Below are 19259 nucleotides of genomic sequence, written 5' to 3' on the forward strand. Positions count from 1 at the left end.
AAATGTGTACCATCTACCAGTGAACAAAACTAATCAAATTCACCAGTCACCAGGTTAATATTATAAGGAATGTGTGAATCATGAATTTCCAGCCAGCCTGAGGGTACAAATCCATGAATCTAGGGAGTTTACCTGTCTGTTTTAGTCAGCAGGCTATCCCTTTTCCATCACTACAATTTAGGCATATATTGCCTAATAATAAATGTGATAATAAAAATGAATTTTGGGAAGCAGGATGTTGTAATAGAGCTTTAGATCAAAAGTGAGATTCATTTTACTTAATTTAGCCAACTACAAGCTAGCTGCTTAGCCTAATCTAGTTGTGTAGGCTCCCTCTTTAGTGAGGAGACAGAGAAAGCTGGGATGAATTGCTTTTGGGAGGCGCCTGTCTCTCCACTGACAATAGAGGGAGCCTACACAACTGGCTTAGACAGGACACTTAACTTTTAGGTGGGTATGAGTAACTCCAGGAAAAGTCTGTTTTGCTTGAGGAGGACATTAGAGTTCTCATCTGCTTTTATACTGATTTACAGCATAACCCTGGGAATATCACAGAACTTTTTTTTCTTTCTTTTTTTTTTTTTTTTTCTTTTTTAAGCTAGTATCTCCATCTAAAAAAATACCCTATAAAGTTCATGGAGAACCCTTGCCAAGGATGCAGGGTGCAAAATGCTTTTCCCTGGTCTTCCTACTTTGACGTGTCTGTAGTTGTCATTAAAATAAACAGAATTTTTGTGAAATAAACAACGTAAGTTTACGTGTGATGAGAAGCAGGGCTGAGTGAAAATTATTTTAGAAGCAGCATACATCTTCTTCAGATGTGACAGAAAATTGTAAAAATAAAAAATATAGTAACTGGTTACACGTATTGTTTCTCCTATCTTTGCTTCTCCTTCGCACCTTCTACCACGAGTCCATCCCCTCTCCCCCCCCCGCAAAAATATATAAGGAGTGGGGAGAACATTCTTCAGATTAGACCTGTATTTTAAATAACCTTGGCCTGTTTGCAACTGGGAAAATGTTTTTTTTACTTGAGAGATTTATTTCTGTCCTTGTAACACCATGTACTATATGCATTGCACCTGTTCAGACATAAGCACAGCACATTATTATAGCTGTAGGGGTAGAAGCTTCCCAATATATATTTTTTGAAAAGAGGGAATGCTGGGGAGAATAGCCCTCTCTTTTCAATTGTTTACCGAGCAGTCTCTTAGGAAGACTTCTTCCTCATCAAGATCAATTTTCCCTGCTCCCCTATTGTCTGGGGAAACCTATCTTCAGGAGCGTCTTTCTTGAAAGATCTCATGACTTTAAAATCATCAGTGGGCTTTGTGTAGTCTGCCTGTCAAAAGAGATATGTTTACACCTTCCCTGCATGTGTTAGAGCTATAAGGTTACGGAGCAGAATGGCTGATACGTTTCGGCGCTTCATGCTAATATGCACCAAAAAATGTATTTATGATAATCATATGGACTGTCTGAAACAATGCATTCCAACATCCTGTAACATAAATAAGAAAGGTGGAGCCAGCCGGCACCGAAGTGTTTATTTGCCCGCAATCGTGCTCAGCCCCGTCTACCTTTGCTAGGCTGCCTCAGCCTGGCAGTATTGAACCTGTTGCTGCATTAGCCGAGTTGTATTTTGCTAGCTCGGGGAAGGAGGGTTGTCTGCTGTCTGGTAGGAGGGCTTTGTCTGTGTGCGCCTTTCTCTCTCTCCCTCTCTCGCTCTCCCTGGCTCTCGCACTCTCGCTCGCTCTCGCTCGCTCTCTCTCGCTCGCTCTCCCTTTCCCGTCTCTGTGGTTTGTAAGGTAGGTTGCAGTGTGTGTATATACACAACATCAAGAGCAGGAAAATGGACTCATTAGGGAGGCAGGCAGTCATTACCACTCACACTGTACTTCCAGGGAGACAGCGACTATGAGGAGACAAACTGAGGACTGGGGAACAAGGTAGGCCAGTTAACTTTTATAAAACATAAAAGAATAAATCCTCTACTCTCCTTAAACCACCAGCAGTTCTTTATTTCCCCCCCCCCCCCCCCGCCCCCCCTCGATTTTTAATTTAGAGATGTAAGTTTGCCAGACCTATTTGCTAGCTTAAAATTCGGAACATCTATAGAAGGCCTTACCCTCCACAAATGTATCCCCCCCCCACCCCCGACTTATTTAAGGGTGTGCCCCCTTATGATTCACTTTAATTACTTTTTTTTTTTAATCATGAAGGAAACAAATACGTTTGTTTTCCAACACTAGTTCCAAGTAAATCAATATCTTTCACTCTTTTCAAACAGCTCTCTCCGTATGTTTGTGGGTCTCTCTGCTTTTTCTTTTCTGTTTATGCAGTTCCATCTGTCCGTCCGTATATCATGTTCTCCTTATTTACTGCTAAATGGGGGTTTATTAGTATTTGCCAATGACTTTTAACTGTAATGCCGGTGACCAGGGTTAACGGTGACTCTCGTTCTTTGTTTTCTATATATGTGCACACTGTAAGTTTAAAGTCCAGGCTTGGCATACAGTAAATAAAAGCAAAAAAAAGAGAAAGCAGGTTCCACTCTTCCTGACAGGATTTTTATTCAGAGATTTTGGTGTTTATCTGTTTCGGTGTGGGGGCAGAGGGGGTTAATTTTGGTTATTGTACATGTACTTTTTCCTCCTCGGTATTTTTAACATCTATTTTTCATTATTAGTGTTTTTGCAGTTTCCTTTGCTAGGAAGAAAGGAGACGTATATTCTAACTTTTATGTTGCTGATCTAATGTAACATTATGGAGGCATCACTGGGTTAATAAGAATTCAAACTTTCTAAGAGGGAGTTAGTATCCTTGGCTGCCCCCCACCCTCCCACTTTATGCATGGTTATGCTTGTGTTTCCGTGTGTACTGACGGGGAAGGGAGGGGGGAAGGGAATAGATATTTTTTACAGTGGTGGCAAATTATGAAATCTATCGAGCCGTTTTGTCCAGAAATAGTAACTATTTATTTACCATTTTTCATTCCACAAATATGCTGCTTATTTTTATTTTCAAACATTGAAGCTCTTCTCTGAATTGATTTTTTTTTTTAACTTTTTTTTTTTTTTTTTCTGGGGAGGGATTTGTGATGCATTTCATAGCCCATTTAGCATTGTCGAGTTTTTGGAGCCCAGATTTATTATGGGTTCTAAAGACTGCTTAAACTGATCCATTTGAAATGGTCTTTTTATCTGAGCTGTTGTCATTTCTGTTGGAGAGTAAAACTGCTACTCTGCTGGTAACAAAAAAAAAAAAAAAGAAAAAAGAAAAGGGATAGTGGAAGTGAGTTACATAAAATGTTCTGGAGAATCCTAAGTAATTATATAAAATGGACGCTGATCAGTGGAGATCTCTGAACAGTAACAATCACCTTTTTTAATAGAAAATTATTTATTTAATAGCAAGAGGCGGACTTCTTAAAAACATGCATTAGGCCTTCCTTTTAGCACAAAGAAGTCCATAATGCAATATTCCTAACCCACCTGAGACTGCCTAGGAGATTCTCCAAAACCTTCAAATCCTTTGAAATGTTTCTTAAAAATCCATTATTTTGCAGCCAGAAAGAACTTTTGCTGCCAACAGGTTTTTTTTTTTGCTGTTGTTTGGTGATTTTTTTTTTAGCTGTCCTTTAACTTACGAGTCCCCATTTCTACAGAAGTGCCTCCTCACTGAACAAACTAAGTTAATTGAAATCCAAAGCAGCAGATCTATTCACTGGCACTATAACTACAGAAACCACTTGCTCCATTTTATTAGCAGCTTTTCCAGAACATGAGTGAAACTTTTCAAGGTTTTATATATCAGTGTGCCAAAATTTAGTAGCTCGTCTCTTAGCTGGGGACTGACATTTATTGATTACTAATTTTTTTTCCCTCTCTATTTTTATTCAAACTTCTAAATTAATATTTTGTTGATAGACTTTAAATGTGTTTGTTGCTCTAAATGACCTGTTAACTGTAGCAAGGTATTTCCTCTTCTCCTAAAGTTTGAATCTCAGGCTTTGAAACTCAGATTGGTTAGAGAGGGGATGCTGAAGTTATGCCAAAAAAATGTAGGGCTCTCAAAGGTGGATTTGCTGATGCCTCTAGGTGGTGGTCAGCCTGGGCTGAGGCAGCAGGAGAGCTCACAGCCATCCTCCTTGTGCACAGTGAGGGGTTTTCAGGCGCCTGTCATTTTCTCCTGCACCAGTGCAGGTGTATGTTCCTCAACAGCCCAGGTTTTTGGGACCTGTCCTCAGGTCCATTCATGTACTTTTAGCAAAAGCCCAGACTCATCTGAACATTTTTAAAAAACTTTAAAAATTACTCCAAGATACCTCCTGATTTTATGAAAACTCCAAGCAGAAGAATTCAAGCAGAGAAAGAGAGTCAGAGCAAGCGAAACACTTTTCATTACTCGATAAGATTTCTTTCTAATAGTAAAACCTTCTTCACTAGGAGGATGTAATTTTCCTTGAACCCCAACTATATTCTGTAGAAAAAAAATAAATAATAATAATAATAATAATAATAATAGTAAAAAAAACAAACTTAGCTCTTTCAATAGCACAAAGTCCATTTGCAATCTGGATGCAGCAGCAAAGGGTAAAGTATGCCTAAGTAAACTTAAATCCAGCGTGTGGTGATGTAGCTGGAACTCGGGGAATGCCAGACCTGTTGGCCAGGGGCGCAGGGCCGGGTTTGGTGGCGCGGGGTGCCCCGGGTCCCCTGCCCGCAGCCTGGGCAGCTGTGCGGGACAGGGCTGGCGCTGCTCCTTGGGTCACACTGTGCTTTATTTTAGTGTTGGAGCAGACAGTTATCTAACACACCCACATGAGGAAGTGCTCTGGAGCACTTATTTCATGCCTTGCCATGCCCTGTAGCTAGAGCAATTTTGGGCTGAATGGCGTGTGTATGTGCCGCTCTCACTCCTGGGAGACGAGGAGCAATGCTGTTGGGGTTTCCGCGTGTATGTTTTTGTGCTGGGGTTTTGTTGTTGTTGTTTCTTGGTTTGTTTTTTTAAACAGGACCAAAAATGGGGATATAAGATAGTTAAATCCGAATACCAAACAAATACCAAGTCAAATTATTTTTAATAGTAGAGGATTTTACTTTTCTCTTAAAGGAGGAAAAAATATCTATCTTGTTTATTTTGATAAAGTCAGTTGTAGCAATTTCCTGAGTTGAATATATCATTATTATAAATATTACTCACAGTTTTCCTATTTTCACATTTTCTTCATAGGCTCAGCTTATTCATAAGGGAAAACAGCTGCGGAATATTAAAAAAATGGTAATATTATTTTTTATAAAACTTTGATGTAAATGGGGAATAGTGTCCCCTGCTAGAGAATTCTGTGGGATAGCTTACAAATCCCATACAAGTGAGATTACTTAGATAAATTGTTATTTAAATCGTTTCAAGAAAATCTTGCTCATTTTTGCAGACCATATGAGGTTTTAAGCAGAATAATTTGAATATAAGTTCTGTTTAGAAATTGATGGCACGCTGTGGCCTTGTGGATTTCAGCTGGTTCCACTCCAGTCTGTTTTTATAGGACTTCTTTAAACTGCGATCTGTATGGTAAAGAGCTTCTGCTGAAAGATATTCATAAAGCTTAATGGGAATTTAAAAAATGAAATTTAACTTCAAGTTTCTTAGATTTTTATTTTTAACAAAACTTCTAGAAAACCCAAATCCTTTTATAAAAGTATTTTTTCTTCCTTTTTTTTTTTCCCTTTTTTTTTTTTTTTTCCCCCTGAAACAATGCACTGGAAATAGTTACTGTTAAAGAATAACTTGTCCCCTCTGAAGGGTCTGACATTCTCACTGTGATGTAGAGGGAAAATGATGGCAAATCAAAGTGAAATGGACTTCACTGTTCTTGTTAGTTTGGTCCAAGAAAATTTTAGAAAGCAAACAAACAGTATCAACTGTGAAAAATAACTTGGCTTTTTAATAATCTATCTATGCCAGTTTTCTCTCGGTGAAAAGTAGTGTTTGACCGTACACCAAATTTTGAGGTAGTTTTGTAAGGTCTGGACCATTTTAACTTGAAGAGATTTTCATAGATGTATCAAACTCTCAGTGAGGAGTAAATAAAGGCAAATGCTTTTGTCTAGGTGGTTTTTCCTTTGATAGTGTTGATCATATTCTTGGTTAGTATTCATTATAAAAGTTAATATTTAGTTCTAGCGGCACTGATCCAGTTCTCCTCTAATAGGAGCATTTCAGAATGACTACTGCTTATGTCTGTCATATTTTTTTACACTTTTGTACTTAATCCTCCAGCACCAGGGTGTGCTATGGCGGCATTTGGACTGCCCAGCACTGGCGGGATTTCTGTTTGCAGTTGGGTTTTGTAAAATGGTCACCAGAGGCACAGGACCATGTGCCACCTCCTCTTCCATAGCTGCTGGGGCAGCCAGGGCTGCTGGTGCCACGTGGCAGGTTGCTACACATCCCTGAGGTTTACAAGAAGAAAGAAATTTAGCTTTTGCCATGTGCAGGGAAGAAAGGAAGATGGTGTCTTGAAGTAGATAGAATACAGGAATGGGAAATTGGTCTACTGGGATAAAGCTGTCCTTAAAGAAAAAAAAACAAACACTGTTCTTCTGACTGCTGGCTGTTGGCTTTGGTGAATTGAGCGTGGAGGGTCCCAGGCTGTTTAAGGGGGCAGATGTTCACCTCCCAGAGAAGTGAGCTGCTGGCTGAGCTGGCTCTAGATGGCACTATGGAAGGAAAGGCCATGGACTATTCCAGAACAGTGGCTGAAATCCTTTCATGCCAAGAATGGCCTCATCCCATCAGTGACAACTTGCCCCACCAGCCCCATGGAGGGTGGATTTGGAGCTTGTGCTGTACTTGCTGTTCTCAGTACTGCTCCTCAAGATATTTCATGGCAGATAGCAACTCTAACACAAACTAGTCCTACCTAATCAAACACTGGCAGCGTCTGTAGGACTTCCTTCTTCAATACCTCGTGTCATAGTTCTCTCCTTGTGCTTTTCTGCAGTGGGTGGACACAGATCACTAGGCAACATTTCATGTCCAGTTTCCACAAGTGTAAATGATGGTACCAAAGGTGAACCAGCACCCGTGGGGTCTTCCAGGATCTTTGAGCTACTATCAAACCAGGGGTTATGAAAGTCTGAATTAAAACCAGTTGGTAACAATAGCAAAGAAGAAAGGAAACCTGAACAGGCAGTGCTTCCAACCCTCTGCAGAGCACCTGTGGGAAATCCTTTGCAGGACAAACATGGTGCCATTCTGTAAGTTAAACCCGTAGATGACCTGTTAATGTTACACTTTCAGAGTGAATTTATCTTCGGGTTATGGTAGAGCTAAAAATGCAAGCAAGTACAGTGTGTCATTTGTTTTGGAGGTAAATACAGCATAGGAATTACTGATTTTCCTTTTTTTTTTTATTTTTCTTCTCCACTGAAAAACAGGCTTTCTACTATCTTGCTTCTAAGATCATCAATAGCTGTGTGATGAATCCCTTGAGGATACAAAAGTAGGACTAGGAAAGTTGTGTTGTGGACTTCAGAGTTGTCCTTTCAGCTGTCTGAAAGTTAATTATTGATTTCTATTTCCTCCCTAGAGACCCATATGCCTTTCTTTCTGACTAGAAAGTTAGTGGTCACAGTGCAGGAATGTGAAAGTAATTGTCATGTGGCAGTACAAGATTTCATGGGCAGGATGTCAGGAATGTGTAAGATGGAGGTTGACATGGGGAGAAAGTGAAGAAAGACAACTAGGTAAAAGCTTGTGTCCACTGTCATTTTATGTGGGTTGGATGAGGAGCCTGCTGTTCTCCATGGCTCTGGCTCTTAAACTCCCAGCAATCTGAGAGCTAAGTGAGTCACAGGCATTAGTGACAGAGGAATGCTGAGAATAAAAACAAAACAACAACAAAAAACCCAACCAAAAAATCTCATTGTTTAGGCACAAACACAAGAAAACCATGTTTAATTGCTGATGTGCTCCCTCTGCTGGTTCTCTAAAACTAACAAATGCTATTCCCAGGAGACCGGGCCACACCCTCTGGGACACTGCCTGACAAAAATTATGCCAAATGAATGGTTTTGAGCTCTCTTGCAATGAGCCGTAGTAACAGCAAAAGAAACCTTCTGATGAAGGGTGTTAAAGCCTTGGATACCAGGCATGACTGCTGAGAGGTCATGAAATGTTCAATCTGTAATTCAGCCTTTTCCCCCCCAGTCTTACATTTGATAGGTGTTCCTTTTCTTATGCTTTCCCAGAGTTTGTATTTTTTGTTTGGCTGCTTCTAGGATTTTTGCCATCTGAAGGGGTTTTATCAAATGTTCTCATTGATGCTTTTAGTTTCAATTTTAGTGTATGTAGTATCTGAAGAAGCCCTAATGTAGCTTAGGCTTTGGCAGCTTCCAATTCTTTCTGTCACTGTCAGTTAAATCTGCTTGTCAGCTTTATACTGTTGTGCCCACTTCATCCTGTCCTTTGGCTTGAATACCGGCTGTTTTTTCAGGATACTCTTGAACATCCTTCCTCGTTGTGATGAATCTGTATTTCTTTTCCAAACATAGACTGAATTGTTTAATATGTTCCCTACACAGCATATTTGCCCAGTAGATAAGTTTTTAAAATCCAGCATTTTGTGCTTTTATGCTATGAAAAAATGTCTTGAGTCCTGGGTAAGATTGAGTACTGGAGAGAAAAAAAAACTGAAAAAAGCTGTATTAATTTCCACAGAAGATTTGGTACGTGTGAAAGGTTTCTGATATAGTAATTATTCAATAGAAGATGGACCTGTGTTTCCCATATTTTCCACCTATGTGGACTGTCATGAAAAAGAGCTTCATCTTGCAGCCATTGACACACCAGTGGGAATCAGCTGTGCAGAGCTGTTGCAGGACTGGGCTCAAGTTTTCCGCGTAGAGTAATGAAAAGTTTCCTTTCTTCAAGTCTCACGTTTCCCATCTAGGTGACTGCTTATTAAATCTTTATCCAGCAGGGACAATAAACCAAACAGCCTGGTGGGTAGCTAATTGTCTGGAGTGACTCAAGCCACGTATAAATCTCATTTGTACTCAGTACATTGACTCTCTCTGGCCCCATCGCTCTCTCAAGAATTCATTCATTTTGAGACATCTAGAATGTAATGCAAAGAAAAGAATCCCTGGTCCATCTATCTCAGTTTCTCAGAGGCTACTTGTAGACTGATGCTACCTTTAGTTCCCTTTCACAGGCCCTGCAGTTTGAGATCCAATCCTTCTGAAACGTAAGTGCAGGGTACTGGCCCTCGTGTGGGCAGTCACAGCACTGAGACCTCATCAGCCTCTTCTCACCAGGTCCCTGGATGGGAGGAATTGTGGCAGGGCTTGGCATCTCTGTGATAGCCTGCCATCCTGCTGTACCTGCTCTGGGGATAAATAGAGAGTACAGTGCCTGGGGCTACCAATCTGGCACCTTTTGCTGGTGCTAAACTAATACAAGTGATTAGGAGTGACATGAGTTCCCGGCGAAGGCCCAGCCTGCCCTGGCAGACCGTTTGAAGTCCCAGCCCTGTTTTGTAATTTCCAGCATTTCATGAAAATGCTGCTTTTATTTTCCTCTCCAAGCCATGGCCAAGTTTGGAAAGCTTCAAAACTTGCTCCCATTGGATAGAAAAAGTGTTTTTAATATGGTGACATATCCTAAATGAGCTGGTTCCATCTGAGCTATACCAACCTTAAATCATTTATCCAGCAAGTCAGTCAGGCTCATCTTGAAACATTTCACTGCTGTGAGAGGAGCTGCTCCTGAATGAGATTAAAAGCCAGTTCTGCTTTTGCAGTACAGTCAGCTATGCACAACTTTCTGTCGGACAAGAGAAAACTCAGTAATTTTTCCCTAGTGCTGGGCATTTCTGGGTTATCAAATTAAATTGCTTTTTATGCTAGTGTCTAAGTCCCTTTTTACAGGGGACTAGATCCCATTCCAAGCCTTTCTTAATACTTTGGTAGACAAACTTTTTTGTCCCCAGTATGTTTATAGGGATCTGAAATATTTTTGGCAGCACAAAGTCATCGTGCAGTATCAGAAATTTTAATCAGATTGCAGTGCAGTCACTACTGTATGCAAGGTACTGGTGAGGATACACTGTGCATTAGGGAAGCAGGATCCACAGTTTGTTTCTAGTTTCCTCTGTTATTTTCAACCAGTCACTTTATTTCCTAGTGTCTCAGTTACCTGTCTTCAGGATAGAGATAGTGACCTTTATCAGTTTCTGAAAGCAGATAGGAGGGTGTTAGTTATAGCTGTACTAGCAAGTTTTATCCTTCCCTCTTGAGTTTGTGCCTTGTTATCACCCTGATTACTCTAATGGCTTTCCTTTAGCCTTCCCTTGAAGTTCTTGAATACTTGCTGTCTTTCTCTGGCATGTCAGACTTGAACTGACACCTGAAGTCTGGGTTTGGCTTTTTATTGGGCTTTTGTTTTGTTTTTGGAAAGGTTTGTACCACATGGAGGTTAAGAGCTAATGTTTACTTAGGTAGCTTGGATGACAGCAAAACTGTTCTGCCCTGCTCATGCAGGCTGTATTATGTTGGATCTCACATGAATTTACCATGTGTTTTCAGCCATGTAATTTCGGAGCATTCAGCCCAAGGTTGTCTTGACCAAACTCCTATTAATAATTGAGCTATCTCAGTTAAAACTGTCTCCATGCTGGAATGAGAACCCTCTTGTCTAGATCACATCCATATCCAGCCCTCTAATAATTTATTCTGCTAGCAGAATTTATTTAATTTTCATTCCCTATCTTTTACAGGTAAAAAATGGTTGAAAGCAAAAAGGAAGTGAGCTAAAATGAGCTCTTCTGGAGTTTCTTGGTTGAAGTCTCCTTGTGCAGGAACCACGGTTTAATAGACTGTAGGCTGTTCTAAAGAATTATTAGAATCTGGAGTAATGTTACTATGGAACATTGGCTTCAGTGTGGCAGAAGGATACAAATGGAGCATTTAGGAAGGAGGTTTGTGAAGAATGTGAGCAGCTAGAAGAAATAAAAGCTGAGACACAGGCAGGGGGCAGAGCTGTTCAAAGAAAACGAGGACAAAAAGTCTGAACTTCATGCAAAAAGAGGGGCTAACTTAGTCCCACTGGCAAGAGAGGGAGAAAATTTTAACAGCAGAGTTCTGTATGAGTAGGACCAGTGAAGGGTGGGATGGGGCCACAGCCCTTTCCTTTTTCCTTATGAACAGGGAGCTGGAATAATCATCATAAAATAATCATCTTCAGAGGACTGTGCTTTTGGGATAAGTGGTTCCACGTGAAATTTAATGTCTGTGTATCTGTTAAAGTGTTTATGGGTCATATTTTGCCCTATGTTACATTAATATAAAAGTGGACCAATTCCATGAAATTTAGAAGACCTAACCTTGAACCAAGAGCTGAATTTAGCTTTGTATTTCTCCCTACTGGCTACAGCTGGCATATGTCTGAAGCAGTAAAGATGATGCATGGTACTCCACAAGTGATTTGTGACCAGGAGATGGTTTTCTTTAGGACAATGCTGCTGCATTTGACCTCATTTCTGCTGTGTTAGATACTGTCTCCCTTGTGGCAGCATACATAGGTGTATTAATAAGATTCTTCCCACATCTCTCCTTGAAATCTCAGCTTATGGAGTGGATGAAAAGCCTTGCTTTTACGAGGTGCTGGTGATTATTCTCATAATGCTCAGGCAAAAGCAGCAAAGAATTTAGCATCCAAAATGATGCCTTTTTTTTCTCATCCGCAAAGGTTTAATCATGAGACCCTGTGTGATTTCTTTTTGTTGTTGTTGTTGTTTTGCTTTGCTTTGTTCTCATTAACCAAAAAAGTGAGGTGCCAGTTCTAACTAAGTCTTTCCCAGGCTTTTTTAGATAAAGGAGTTACACATGTCCTTCAAAACAAAGAATGGTTATCAGCTGAGTTCAGCAGGAGCAGAGAATGCTCACAAAAGGTTCTAGGACAGTTTAGTCATAGATAGCTGCTGATACAGATAAATAGCACTTTGCATTTCTGAAGAAACTTATTCAAATATCTTACAGTGTTTAATGAAAGTAGCTAATTTAGTTTCGCCTAATTTCAGTAGCTGAATCAACATTATTATTTCCATTTTTTAATCAGAAACAATCGAGGCACAGAGAGAAGAAGGAAGTGAGGCCTTTCTTTCTTCCTTCCTCAGTGTATTGTACATGCAGATGGGAGTTGGAAAAGTAAAGACCATGTTCCATGGACAAAGGAAGCTCAGATGATTCTTGGCTATGTTAAAGACTGTTAGGCTTCTTTTTGGTTGTTTTTGGTTTGTTTTTCTTTTACACTACTGTGGTATTGTAACACATATGCGACTTCTTTGCCATTAGAGTCTTATTTTTGCTTCCAAAATGAGATACAAAGAGTCTACAGTAACTGGATATTGAGGCCAAATAAATTTAATATACCAACATGTCAGCAGAGTCTTTAACAGCAGAATTTTTAAAGAAAAAAAACCTTTACGGTCTTTTGTTTGCTTTTTTTTTTATAATTACTCTCTTAACTGAATCAAAGTAACTTCTTTTTTTTGTTTGTTTGTTTTTTGTGGGGTTTTTTTTTGTTGTTTTTTTGTTTTTTTGTTTTCTCATGGGTGGACTTCTCTTAGCTGGATATATCCTGATAAGCTCCAGCGTTAGCTTTGTCCAGGAAGTAGATGTTCAAAAACTAGACCTCTCTGTCACGTCTTTTTGTACAGTAATAATCAAAGGGCAAAGTTATATCTGGCTGAAATACACAGTGGTGTTGCTTGATCCATTAAATAGTCATCAAGAGAAGACAGGAGCTCCCTATCACATATAAAGACAAACAGGCCTTCAAACAGTTACACTGCTCTGAACTTCTTGTGTGTGTGTCTGCTCTATGAGCAGTGGCTGTTAATGTCTGAGAACTGCAATGTGGAGAGAAGAAAACGGCCCCTAAGGGTTCTTAGGACACAGGCATTTAAAGAGGATTGTTTCTTGTCTGTTTAAACTTGTCAGTGGGGACAAAGCCTATGGGAGACTGCAAGTGCTGGATCTGGGCAGAGCACAGGTGTGTTGTTGCTGAGGTATCTCTCAGAGAATGAACAGTGGGAGGAACTGAGTTGTTTGTATACTCAACCTGAAAACTGTACAAGGAATAGCTGCATTTAACGTTTTGTTACTCGAGAATGAGATTCTCAAGATCTTGAGATCTCAGTTCTTGAAAACTTGCAAACAAGTTTTGGGTTTGTACCGCTCTCTGATTTTTTTTCACTTCCCAAGAGCCAGTTCTAATGTCTGTTGATGCTTAGAAGACCAGATTGGAAGAACAGCAACAGAAAGTTTTATTAGCCAGCACAATTAATACTTTCTCCCTTGAGAGCCAAATTCGTCTAGTGTAGCATGTTTACAAAAGAAAAAGCTAGAATGCACAATAAGGTTTTGCCTTTATCAAAGACTTATGGATTCACCATCACTGGATGTATTTGTGACTATAACAAAGAACACTCCTCAGGCATGTCTCACATTTCAGGGGTTGAAGGGCAAATTGGATGAATGTCCCTCCTAAAAACTGGATGAACCAGCTTTTTCATATGCAATTTCCAATTTTGATAATCCCCAAGAAGCTTATAAGAGCCAGGATGGAGTCAGTAAAACCTTGTCTTATTAACCTCCAAAAGGACACAAAGGGGTTTGGATCTTGAGGCTGGTCAGGATGCCAAGTGTACCTCTTAAGTACTCTCATACTGTCTCAGCCTGCTGGAACTTCTGGCAGACACAACACAGTAAGGTTCACAAAATAGATGAATAGAGTTGATGGAGACCAGGTTTTCTTAGGTAATTCCCACCTCAAAAAGGCAAGTCAAGCTTCTTTGTACAGGAAAGGCAGTAAATATCTTTCGCCCTCTACATCCCCTAAGTAGAGGTAGGTCTTTCCCCTGTTCCCCCTTCACACGTACATGACCTGTTTTTTAGATTGAATGGTCTCTCAGATTTATTCTGCTGATAAGCACTGGTCCTTTGAGAGATGCTCAAGTCAATTTTATTTGAGTCCTCTTAGTCTTTAGGATACTTGTGTCCACTTTACATGCAAAATTCAGACCCAGGCATATTCTACAAAGGTTCCCTAGTGCGCAGTTGCCTCTACATGCTGTTGTGGTAATAAAAACCGGCAGCTTTTCTCTGTCATTAAGCACCTCCAGTGTTATGCATTTACTTTAATGAATCAGTTTCTGGATTTGGTTTTTAACTTACTGGGGTACAACATTTACCATATTTAATTATGATGTAGGTAGTCTCCAAAATGCCAAAGCAGTTCTTTATAGGACACACCATTTTTCCTTCTGAGTGCCATGAACCCTTATGTATCTTTATGAGTCTGGGGGAAAGATGGGTTAAAGAGTCAACAACTCTGCAGACATTAAGTCAGCAAATCTAGAGGATACTTACTTCTTTGAACTCACATCTTTGTGTGGCCCTTCCTTGGTTTTTGATGGGGATCACTGGTGTGTTTAGGGGAAATTCTGCTTGGCTGTCCTTTCTTCCTAAGTTTCAATGTCCCTAAAGTTCACTGAGGTGGGAACACAGCAGAGAGTTTGGAATCTGGAATAATGACAGGCCATGGATTTCTCCAGACTTTCTGGGAAGCCTGAGAAAATGAGCTGAACTTCTTGGTGAATCTGTATTAACCAGAACTGTTGAGGCTCCTTGCTTTGTCAGAGAGAATCTTGCTTCCTCTCAGAGGAAGTAATTCTGCGTGATTTGAGAGAGGCTTTAATGGTCTATACTCTATTTTTTAGGAAATATGCAGGAAAAAGCCTACTTTGGCATAAAACTGTAAAGCTTCAAATCTTTATCGCTCTTTGTTTGTTTCATAAAGCTTTTACTTTCCTATATCCTTATTCTGAATGCCTGTATATTTAACCTCAACAAAAGCAGCACAGTAAGCCGAGCAAATGGAGTGGCGTTCAATTTGCTTCCTTATTTTCTGCCTCAGCAGGTCAGGAACCCGCTCCTTGTGGCAGAAGGGGCCATATGCCATGGTTCCTGCTCTGCAGTGTAATCAGATCTGCTGTGTGTGCAGTAAAACCGAGCTGGGCAGAATTTGGGCAAGGTGCACCAAAGCTCACCACTTTGTGTGCAAGACAGCAGTAATAAAGCCCATGCTCAGGAGCTCCAGAGCTTCCTGGAATCACTGGGTTTACTGAGAATGCACCATGATTGATTTGGATGTTTGGAGTGCACCCAATATACCCCAAACCTGCTTGACTGAATTCATGATAGTTTTCTCAGCAGCTGTGCTGGGTTTGTATGGGAGTAGGTTCTTCTGGATAAGCAGCTTTAGGAGAAGGTCATGAGTGAGATAAGTACAAATCAAGGATCCTGAGTACAGTCTTAAGATATTGAATTTATTTATTTTTTTTTTAATTCACTATTTTTAATGAGCTTAGATATGGCATGTGCAGGAAGAGAAGATATGAAAAATGTAAATACTAGGATGTTTTGTGTCTGCTGTAGACTTTCGTACTGATCTGAGCACTTCACCTCTGCTCTTCTGTTCCTTAGTGAACTAGAGTGATGAGAGAACCTTCTGCGTGCCTTGAAGTTTCATGAACAGCTTGTGAAATGCTCTGAAACCTTTAGGTAAAAAGGCTGGGGATAACATAGTAATTATTGCCACACTTAACTTCTCTTGATCTGAGAGGAGTGAGCAGAAAATGCAAACACATATGTTACCATGAGAAATTAAGATATGTTCATTTAAAAAAAACAACATTCCCAATAAAGAAACCATCTTGGATTGAATCATTTCCTTCCTTATAGTGTTTTGCCTGATGATGTCATCAGTGAAAGAATATGTAAGTGGAAGAAAGGGTAGTAGGGTTGAAAGGCAAATCTTGACACTTCTAAACCTGGTACCCTACTGATGTTAATGAAAGTTTTAATTTTAGTTCAGGGTTGCAGTTCTTTTCAGAGTTGCAGAAGATGAGCATAGATGGGTATTTGGGTAGAGAGGAAAATGACCAGCAAGTGTCCACCTGGGTTCTGCAAAGGACCCAGTTGAGAGGCTGATTCCCCAGTGATGGATAAACATGGCTTTGGCACGATGGGTGGTGCTGATGTTGTTTGTATCTTAACCCCTGGCAGAGAGAAGGGTTCAGGAGAATGAGATTTAGAAGCAGAATAGAGGTGAATCTAAATTAGATGGAAACAAAGGGTAAGGAAGAAGAGGAAGGTGCAATTCCATAGTGGTGCTTAGATTCCTGTGTTTGTTCTGGAGTTTGTTGTGGAGCAGAGTATCACCAGTAGCACCACTGCATTTAGTGTGCTCAGTGGGAATAGAATCCATAAACAGTTTTGTAAAGTGTCAGGGTTTTGCTTGTGAAGTCACTCTTATGGTGGCTCTTGCCTCTGCCATTTCTTTCCTTACCTTGTTGATGGGCTGAAGTTACTCTTGCTTAGCCCAAATTCACATGTATGAATATGCTTTGTTTATCTGTCTCTGTCTGTCTCTCTGTGCGCCTGCTGCTTGTCTGCCTGCCAGTTTTTTCTTTGTCTCTATCACTTCATCACTGAACCCATCTGTGTAGAAAATGGGATATTTGGCTGTCTCCTATTTTTTTTTATTTTTTTTTTTTTTATTATTTTTGTCATTTTGTTCCCTCAGACTTACGAGGATGAAACTTGCACTCCTGGGGGTGCCAGGCATTTTCGATCTTGCATTTAGGAGGAGCCGTGATGCTTTTTGCGTCTGTTTGTCTGTCCATCTGTCTGCTGGTCTATAATAAGCTGTGCAGTGAGACAGCAGCTTACTATCTGTGTGTGTGAAATTAGCTAATTGGTGTTAGCAGCAATATTTTCACATGTTTTATAAGCAAAGTGCAGCAAGGTATATAAATGTAGATATGATCCAGAGACACACACACATACACACACACGCGCGCGCGCACGCAAGCCTGTCGCTGCTCATGCATAGACGCTCAGAAGTAATTAATGTTAATAAGATTTTAATGTGCTTGTGAGATCATAATGAGGAGAAATGAATGCTCTGATTAGAAAAAGGTAACTGTGTGTGTGTTTTGGCTTAGAACAAGATTTCCCCTCTTTTTTATAAATCACAATTTCAGAACTTGTTTGTGATTGCATCAATCGGTTTTTATTTTCAAATTAGAGGTCTGTTTAGCCATTTGAATGATTATCCAAATCAATGGGTAAACCCCTGATCATAAGGAATCATGTAGATTTTTTTTTCCCTTTAGAAAGCAAAGCTACTACATTACAGGGCTGGGCAGCCTCATCTTTCTAGCATTACATTTTTTCATGCTGCTTTTAAAGCCTCATCAGCAACTGCTCTCAGAGACAGTGCTCGTTTTTTACAAATAGAGATGTTTATCTATAGGTGTCTGCAGTGCATAATCAACCACTGAAACTATTGTGCCAAGGCACATTCCTGTTCATCAGTAATGATGAATCCTCAGAGTCCAGGTGATCACATGATACCTTGATTATATTTTGAAATAATTAGTTTAGGAAAGCAGAACTGTATTTATATATATATATATATTTATTTTTTTCCCTCTCATCAGTCTAAATAAGAGGGATGGAAAAGTGTTTGCATGGAATATTTTACAAGCTAGGATGTTTTTTCATCCTGGATGCTGTGTAGTCACCAGACCCCAGGCTGGCTAAAATCCAGCTGGACACTAGGGGTCCTTCTCTCCAGCAAATCAATGAAAACATTGTCCAGAGGGCTTCACTTCCATTTGCATACTTATTTTTGTTATTAATCCCTCTGGGATTGGGATTTTTATTTTTTTTTTTTTTAATTAACACTGAGAGGTTAGATACTTTGTTTTAAAAACATCTAGAATTGAAAATGCAGATTTGAACAGTCTATGTTCCAGTGCATCCCATGTTGCCCACTACCCACTGGATTCTGGTGGTGCCTGGTTGGAGTGGTATTTTAACGTGATAGATCTATGATTGAATCCATGGAATATGGTTCATTTCCAGAAAGTGCTGGAGTACCGCAACAGCAGTTGTGATGAGAAATGTTAGAGCATGGTGATAAGATTGCAGTTTCCAAATTGTGCTGAACAAAAACCAGTGTCAGTAAATACAGCTTTGACAGGATTTGGAGTCTCTAAAGATGATGATGTTCGTTTATAATGAATGAATTTATTTTGGGGAAAGGAAACGACAGGCATTATGTACATTTGTTTATTCCTCTGAACACTTCCTTCAGCTAGCTGCTGTACAGCCAGGCCTCCAACACTAGTTCATCATTCTGATAGCTCAGCCAGTGAACTTTTATGAGGTACCTTGGGATATTGTCTGCACAAGTGTGTGCACAAGTGTGTCTGTGTGGGTCAAAGCATCGCTGAAACATGCACATCCATGCAGTAAGGCCAAAACAAAGTATTCCCCAACTACTGCCACCATCCAAGTAAGTTTTGATGACCCTGGATGGAAGAAGGACATCTTTATTTCTCCTAAGTGCTTGTAGTCTGAGAAGTGCTTTACATTTTGACCTAAATAAAATGGCAGTCTGAGTTCTCACAGTAAGGAAGCAACTAATTTGTTTTAAAACTAATCAATCCTTTCTATAGGTAATTTTTTTAGAATATTTTGAGAAATATCAACCCCAGGATTAGTATCGAAATGGATTAGTATTGAATTAATGGGATATGATTCATTTCCAGAGAGTGCTGAGGTGCCACAGCAGTGGTTGTGATGAGAAACAGTAGAACATGGTGATACAATTGCCATTTCCAAATCATGAGGAACAAAACCAGTATCAGTAGATAATGGCTTCAACACAATTTGAAGCCTCTGAAGAAGATGATGTGAGAGTTCAAATCCCACTTTGGAATTAGTGTCTGCCTGCATTGTTTTCATTGCCTGTTTCTTTTTCTTTTTTGTGTATGTGTGAACATGCCAGTTTCCAAGAACTGACTTCCACAAAGTTGAAGACTGAGAGTAGAGGGAGGAGCAAGGTAATTATAAACTCCAAATCCAGTGAATTGTCACGTTGGAGTGGGAAGCAGCTGAGCAATGCAAGGAAAATTTAAATTTGTGTTAAATTCCCTTTAAATTTGTGTGAGTTTTTCCTGTGTTCTAGAAGTAAAATGTTGAGGAAAACACTCAGTTTGGTGTTCCCAGCATTGGAGATGAAGTAGCCAAGCTCCCCTTAGCTGTGGGCTGAAAACTCCATAAGGCTTGGGGAACTCAGGAAAAGCTGAAGCAAATTGGTTAAGTGCATGAAGTTAG

General features: G+C 39.9%; 1 non-coding gene across 1 annotated transcript in view; it reads left to right on the forward strand.

Moving 5' to 3' along the window:
* Positions 1-1652: 1652 nt before the first annotated feature.
* Positions 1653-19259, forward strand: part of LOC107206155 — a 416470-nt gene continuing 398863 nt past the window's right edge. The window contains exon 1 of the transcript XR_001522283.2: positions 1653-1949. This is a non-coding gene — a transcript (uncharacterized LOC107206155). The remainder of the gene's footprint in view (positions 1950-19259) is intronic.

The sequence above is a fragment of the Parus major genome, chromosome 1, assembly GCF_001522545.3.
Source record: "Parus major isolate Abel chromosome 1, Parus_major1.1, whole genome shotgun sequence".
Lineage (NCBI taxonomy): Eukaryota > Metazoa > Chordata > Aves > Passeriformes > Paridae > Parus > Parus major.